We start from the raw sequence: 8,398 nt of genomic DNA on the forward strand, positions 1-8,398 counted from the left end.
AGGGGGGAGTGAGGCCTCTCCCTGTGGCCAAGGGCAAAGCCCAGTGAGAGGCATTTTCTGGAGTCCTGGGTATTGTTTTTAGACAGTGGGTATTTTCCATCAAGTCTGTCTTGTAGGGTTATTGGCTGATGCCAAAGAATTTTTCATCCAAGTCTTCATCCTTCATCTCTACAAGAAAGGATAATAATATCTCGGTCAGAAAGGTGGCTGTAATGATTGCGATGATAAAATGATGATAAATGATCCTACAGAAACATAATAAAGATGTGATGAATTAAGGTCCTCTATACGGTAAAATGGGTGCTTCCCAGATGGCAATAGTGGTAAAGACCCTGCTTGTCAATGCAGGAGACATGTTAGACGCAGGATCCCTGGGTCGAGAAGATCCCCTGGAGGAGGGTATGGCAATTCACTCCAGTATTCTTGCCTGGAGAACCCCACGAACAGAGGAGACTGGTAGGCTACGGTCCACAGCATCACAAACAATCAGACACGACAGAAGCAACTTAGCATGCTCTCACACACTGTGAAGTAGTAAAGATCATGTGTGGGGAGAAAAAAACAACACAGTACCATGAGGATTCTAATGAAACACAGCAAGCCCTTGTCTATCCTTGGTTCCACATTCCAAAGGTAACCTCATTTAACTCATGAAGCGATCTCACCAGTTACTTCTGTATTTCTAAACAGTAAGGTTATTTTACTGTTTCCTGTTTTATCAAGTTTAGACAGTATCTGTTGTCTATTATGATCCACACACTTAGCATTCTTGTACCACTCTCCCATTCCCCATCTATCCCATAGCTTAAGTAAAGTTGAAAATCAGGGTTTATAACTGTGTAAATGGTTCTTTCGTTTTTTAAAAACTCTTCATCAGATCTCCCAGCTACCTACTCTTTGATTCTTGTTTACAAACATCCTCATATTGGATATTCTATTTGCCATTTACTGTATCACCTCCTCTTTCTGTTTCTGCATGGGGCCATCTCTCTGGGGGCTTCCGTCCTGCACCAGACAAGTCACTCTCAAGGGCTATCACACAGCAGCCATCTGGGGGAGCCTCTTGTTGCTCTCCTGGGTAGAATCCTCTATTGCCTGGATTTCCTGTCTTTTTTTTCTCCCCAGTTTTGCTGGAACACATCCTTTAAAAAAGGAACTTGGCAGAAAGGGGTGTAAGTTTCCTCCTCAATCATCCTCTGGATTTGCACTTGGCCAGAAGCAGGAAGGTGTTCTCCCTAGTAAGGTAGCTCACACACCTGAGGTTAAACAAGTATAAACACAGTGTAACACACTAATTCATTTATTTAACAAATATGGACTTGGATCCTGCCCAAGGATCTAAAATCAATAAGACAGGAACTCTGCTCTCAAGATGTTTTTTCATTGAGGAAAATAAATAAACAGGCAATGACTTAATGTGGTCAATATTATAGTAGACACTTCATAAGGTGCTAAATAGCACTCCACCCTCACCCAAAATGGACTTAACTTAGGGAATTCTTAGAAGGCTTCTTAGAGTTGGAACTACCTAAATTGAGCCTAAAGAATGAGAATGTATCTTTATGTATTGAGTTTATGGCTAAAAATGCATAAGATATTTTGCAAAATGCTTATAACTGCTCAGGTATACTTAAATTCAGGCTCCCCAGGTGGTACTAGTGTTAAAGAACCCACCCCCCAATGCAGGAGACATAAGAGAAGTGGGTTCAACCGTTAGGTCAGGAAGATCTCCTGGAGGAGGGCATGGCAACCCACTCCAGTATTCTTGCAAAGAGTATCTCACGGACAGAGGAACCTGGTGAGCTACAATCCACGGGTTGCAAAGAGGAGGATACAATTGAAGTAACAGCATGCATGCACACAGTGAAATTCTTCCAGGTACTACAACTGTGCTTCAATCTCCCTGGCCTTCTGAGTTTCGACATTTTGCTCAGTGACTTGAATAGTGCCTGATACATGAGAAATAGTTATTGAATGAATGGATGTCCAATGTGACATTATAAATCAGTGGAGGAAGCAAGTTCTTTTAAATAGAACCTTTAATAAATGGTTCTGGGACAGCTTACTATTAACTCACACAAGAAAATAATGAAATTAGTTCCTTGCTTTTCCTCATTTACAAACATTTCAGATCAACTTAAAATTTTGTCAGTGTTTTGAAGACAGTACAAACAAATATCTATATGACAGAAGAGTAGGGAAAGATTAATTAAATAGGACACAAGGCATAAATCAGAACATTCAGATTGACAAGATGGACACCAAAAGACACTTATCACAGAGTACTGTCAAACTTGTCTCTTCCCCTGGACTTCAAAGGTCACATTTGTCAGTCCAATAGACTTTGACTCTAAATGTGACCTTGCTATTTACTAGCTGTGTGAGCTTGCTCAAATAATTTAACTTCAGGTTGCCTCTCCTGAAAAGAGAGATATCATTTTGGAACATTAAGTGATAAGACAACTGTGAAGGTCTTGGCAGAGTGCATGGTTCATTTTAGGTGTCCAGAGTGCTAGGCGTTGAGGTTTTCAGGATAACTAATCTGTGAAAAAGCAAGAGAGTTCCAGAAAAACATCTATTTCTGCTTTATTGACTATGCCAAAGCCTTTGACTGTGTGGATCACAATAAACTATGGAAAATTCTGAGAGAGATGGGAATACCAGACCACCTGACCTGCCTCTTGAGAAATCTGTATGCAGGTCAGGAAGCAACAGTTAGAACTGAACATGGAACAACAGACTGGTTCCAAAGAGGAAAAGGAGTACGTCAAGGCTGTATATTGTCACCCTGCTTATTTAACTTATATGCAGAGTACATCATGAGAAACGCTGGACTGGAGGAAACAGAAGCTGGAATCAAGATTGCCGGGAGAAATATAAATAACCTCAGCTATGCAGATGACACCACCCTTATGGCAGAAAGTGAAGACGACCTAAAAAGCCTCTTGATGAAAGTGAAAGAGGAGAGTGAAAAAGTTGGCTTAAAGCTCAACATTCAGAAAACGAAGATCGTGGCATTCGGTCCCATCCCTTCATGGGAAATAGATGAGGAGACAGTGGAAACAGTGTCAGACTTTATTTTTTTGGGCTCCCAAATCACTGCAGATAGTGACTGCAGCCATGAAATTAAAAGATGCTTACTCCTTGGAAGAAAAGTTATGACCAACCTAGATAGCATATTGAAAAGGAGAGATGTTACTTTGCTGACTAAGGTCTGTCTAGTCAAGGCTATGGTTTTTCCTGTGGTCATGTATGGATGTGAGAGTTGGACTGTGAAGAAGGCTGAGCGCTGAAGAATTGATGCTTTTGAACTGTGGTGTTGGAGAAGACTCTTGAGGGTCCCTTGGACTGCAAGGAGATCCAACCAGTCCATTCTGAAGGAGATCAGCCCTGGGATTTCTTTGGAAGGAATGATGCTAAAACTGAAACTCCAGTACTTTGGCCACTTCATGCGAAGAGTTGACTCATTGGAAAAGACTCTGATGCTGGGAGGGATTGGGGGCAGGAGGAGAAGGGGACGACCGAGGATGAGATGGCTGGATGGCATCACTGACTCGATGGACATGAATCTGAGTGAACTCTGGGAGTTGGTGATGGACAGGAAAGCCTGGCGTGTTGCGATTCTTGGGGTCATAAAGAGTTGGACACGACTGAGCAACTGAACTGAACTGAACAAGCTGTGATTCCATCCTTCATCCTCAAAGAATTTACAGTTAATTGGGCAATCTAGACAAATGCTTAACAAATGTCATCACAGTTCTCTTTACTTTGGCCTCTTGTAGATCAAGAAGCCATGGCACCCCAGTCTGGGCTGAGAGGAGCCCCTCTTGGCCTCCTCTGTTAGTCCCGTTCCTTAAGACTCTATTACAGCTTTGTTCTCACCAAGCACTTCTTCCCATGTGACCTCATCTGCTTCTCTGGCCATGAATGCTTCCTCTGCCCTGAAAATTTCAAAACTTGTCTCCAGTCAAGACCTGATACATCCACTTGAATTTCTAATACACATCTCACACTTAGTATGTCAGAAATGAAAAACTCTTAATCTTTCTATGTCTCTAAATAACCTCTGTCTGTCCACTGGCCCAGCTAGACAAATGATCCTCAATCCACTCATTTACTCCAAGTACTCATGACAAAAATCTGGGAACTTTCTTGATAACTGCCCCTCACATATTGCCTAAACCATGTTCCTTCTTCCTTCAAAATACTTCTTAAACCCATCTACTTCCCTCCATCTCAACTTAACCAACCTGCTCTAAACCATCATCATCTCTCACCTGGATTCCTGATGGAAGTACCTAACAAACCTCCCTGAATCCCCTCTTATCCTTCTTCCCTTCCTCATTCTTCATGCAAATAGTTTGCAAATGCAAATTGTATGTTTCCCTACATGAAGTCCTCAGTTGGCTTCCCATCATATATAAATGTCTCAATCCCTTGCCAAGGTCCACAAAGCCACTGATTACCTGCCCTCCACCCACTGCTCCTGCCTTGTCTCACTCCCTCTGTTCATCATTTTTCCCAGACGCTGGTTTTCTTCCAATTTCTTCAACATGCTACACTCTTCCTGCTTCAGGCCATGGGCATATATTTTCTTTCTACCTTAAACAATCCCTACCTCCTCCTTGGCCTACCTAACCCATATCATCTTTTTGGATCTCTTCCTGAGTGCCATTTTCTTAAAGGAAATTTCCCTTATGCCCCTATCAAAATCAGGTATTTTAACTCTCTAATCATCTTCCCTATATTTATCAACTTTAAAATATCTATTTGTTTTTTGTATTTATTGAATATGTTCATCTCACTTAAGAGACTAGAAGTTTTATAGGGTACAAATATGTCAAACTTGTTCCCTTTACTATTTGCCCTTTGTTATAGCTTATATCCAGCATAGTTTACCATACATGGTAGGGATTTGGCTATCATCCAGGCTGCACAGGAGATTTTCTAGGGTGTTATTACAGGCTGAATATTTGTGTTCTTCCCTCTAAATTTGTATGTTGAAGTCTAATCACCAATGTGATAGTATTTGAGGGTGGGACCCTTGGAAGTTAGTTAGGTTTAGATGAGATCATAAGGGTGGGAGCCCCATGATGTGATTAGCATTCCAATCCCAAAGAAAGAAAGAAAGTGAAGTGCTCAGTCATATCTGACTCTTTGTGACCCCATGGACACCAGGCTCCTCCATTCATGGGATTTTCTAGGCAAGAGTACTGGAGTGGGTTGCCATTTCCTTCTCCAGGGAACTTCCCGACCCAGGGATCGAACCCAGGTCTCCCACATTGTAGACAGGTGCTTTACCATTTGAGCCACCAGGGATTCAAATTACCATACAATTGCATTTATTTCATATGCTAGCAAAACTATACTCAAAATCCTTCAAGCTAGACTTTAGCAGTATCTGAACTTAGAAATTCCAGATGTACAAGCTGGTTTTAGAAAAGGCAGAGGAACCACAGATCAATCTGCCAACATACACCGGCTCATAGAAAAAGCAAGGGAATTCCAAAAATGTTTTGCTTCTGCTTCATTGACTATGTTAAAGCCTTGACTGTGTGGATCACAACAAGTTGTGGAATATTCTTAAAGAGTATCAGACCACATTTCTTGCCTCCTGAGAAACCTATATGCAGGACAAGAAGCAAGAGTTAAAACAGGAAATGGAAAAATGAACTGATTAAAAATTGGGAAAGGAGTACTTAAGGCTGTATATTGTCACCTTACTTATTTAACTTTTATGTAGAGTACATCATACAAAATGCTGGGCTGGATGACTCACAAGGTGGAATCAAGATTGCCAGGAGAAACATCAACAACCTCAGATATGCAGCTGATAGCACTTTAATTGCAGAAAGTAAAGAGCAACTAACGAAACTCTCGACAAAGGTGAAAGTTCAGTTCAATTCAGTCACTTAGTCGTGTCTGACTCTTTACAGCCCGATGGACTGCAGCACTCCAGGCTTCCCTGTCCATCACCAACTCCCAGAGCTTACTCAAACTCATGTCCATTGAATTGGTGATGCCATCCAAGTATCTCACCCTATGTTGTCCCCTTCTCCTCCAGCCTTCAATCTTTTCCAGTATCAGGTTCTTTTCCAATGAGTCAGTTCTTCACATCCGGTGGCCAAAGTATTGGAGTTTCAGCTTCACCATCAGTCTTTCCAATGAATATTCAAGACCGATTTCTTTTAGGATTGACTGATTTGATCTCTTGCAATCCAAGGGACTCTCAAGAGTCTTCTCCAACACTACAGTTCAAAAGCATCAATTCTTTGGCACTCAGCTTTCTTTATAGTCCAACTCTCACATCCATACATGACTACTGGAAAAACCATAGATTTGACTAGATGGACCTTTGTTGGCAAAGTAATGTCTCTGCTTTTTAATAGATTGGTCGTAACTTTTCTTCCAAGGAGTAAGCATCTTTTAATTTCATGGCTGCAGTCACCATCTGCAGTGATTTTGGAGCTCCCCCAAAATAAAGTCTGTCACTGTTTCCACCGTTTCCCCATCTATTTGCCATGAAGTGATGGGACCAGATGCCATGATCTTAGTTTTCTGAATGTTGAATTTCAAGCCAACCTTTTCACTCTCCTCTTTCACTTTCATCAAGAGGCTTTTTAGGTCCTCTTCTCTTTCTGCCATAAGGGTGGTGTCACATGCATATCTGAGGTTATTGATATTTCTCCCGGCAATCTTGATTCTAGCTTGTGCTTCTTCCAGCCCAGTGTTTCTCATGATGTACTCTGCATAGAAGTTAAATAAGCAGGGTGACAATATACAGCCTTGACATACTCCTTTCCCAATTTGGAACCAGTCTGTTGTTCCATGTCGGGTTCTAACTATTGCTTCTTGACCTGCATACAGATTTTTCAGGAGGCAGGTTAGGTGGTCTGGTATTCCCATCTCTTTAAGAATTTTCCACAGTCTGCTGTGATCCACGCAGTCAAAGGCTTTGGTGTAGTCAATAAAGCAGAAGTAGAAGTTCTTCTGGAACTCTCTTGCTTTTTCTATGATCCAACTGATGTTGGCAATTTGATCTCTGGTTCCTCTGCCTTTTCTAAATCCAGCTTGAACATGTGAAGTTCACAGTTGACTGTTGAAGCCTGACTTGGAGAATTTTGAGCATTACATTGCTAGTGTGTGAGATGAATGCAATTGTGCAGTAGTTTGCACATTCTATGGCATTGCCCTTCTTTGCAATTGAAATGAAGACTGACCTTTTCCAGTCCTGTGGCCACTGCTGAGTTTTTCAAATTTGCTGGCATATTGAGCGCAGCACTTTCACAGCATCATCTTTTAGGATTTGAAATAGTTCAACTGGAATTCCATCACCTCCACTAGCTTTGTTTGTAGTGATACTTCCTAAGGCCCACTTGACTTCACATTCCAGGATGTGTGGCTCTAGGTGAGTGATCACACCATTGTAATTATCTGGGTCATGAAGATCTTTTTTGTATAGTTCTGTATATTCTTGCCATGTCTTCTTAGTATTCTCTGCTTCTGTTAGGTCCATACCATTTCTGTCCTTTATTGTGCCCATCCCATGTCCAAGGGCAAAGGAGAAACCCCAGTAAGATGGTGGGAGGGGCAAACTAGGGTTTAGAATCAAACCCAATACTCGCCAGAGACGCTCAGAGGGCTCAAGCAAAGCTTGTGTGCACCAGGACCCAGAGCCCCACAGAGACTGAGACAGAGCTGTGTTTGGGTGTCTCCTGAGGAGGTGCGGGTCAGCAGTGGCCTGCTGCAGGGGCAGGGGCTCTGGGTGCAGCAGTCCTGGGTATGGCATAAGCCCTCTTGGAGGAGGTCGCCATTAACCCACCATAGAGCCGCCAGGACTTACACAGGACTGGGGAAGTGACTCTTGGAGGGCACAAACAGAACCTTGTGCACCAGGACCCAGGATCAAGGAGCAGTGACCCCACAAGCAACTGACCCAGACTTGCCCGTGAGTGTCCAGGAGTCTCTGGCGGAGGCATGGGTCGGCAATGGCCTGCTGCAGGGCTGGGGGCACTGAGTCTAGTAGTGTGTGCATTGGACATTTTTAACGTTGCCATTACCTTCATTACCTCCACCATAGTTTGACCTGAGGTCAAATAACAGGGAGGGAACACAGCCCTGCCCTTCAACAGAAAATTGGATTAAAGATTTATTGAGCATTGACCATCAGAACAAGACTCAGTTTCCCCCTGAGTCAGTCTCTTCCATCAGGAAGCTTCCATAAGCCTCTTATCCTTCTCCACCAGAGGTCAGAGAGACTGAAAACCACCATCACAGAAAACTAACCAACCTGATCACATAGACCACAGCCTTGTCTAACTCAATGAAACTATGAGCCATGCCATGCAGGGCTCCCCAAAACAGACGGGTTATGGTGAAGGCAAAAGGGGAGAGTGAA

Source organism: Oryx dammah, unplaced genomic scaffold (assembly GCF_014754425.2).
Source record: "Oryx dammah isolate SB20612 unplaced genomic scaffold, SCBI_Odam_1.1 HiC_scaffold_28, whole genome shotgun sequence".
In the NCBI taxonomy this organism is placed as follows: Eukaryota; Metazoa; Chordata; class Mammalia; order Artiodactyla; family Bovidae; genus Oryx; species Oryx dammah.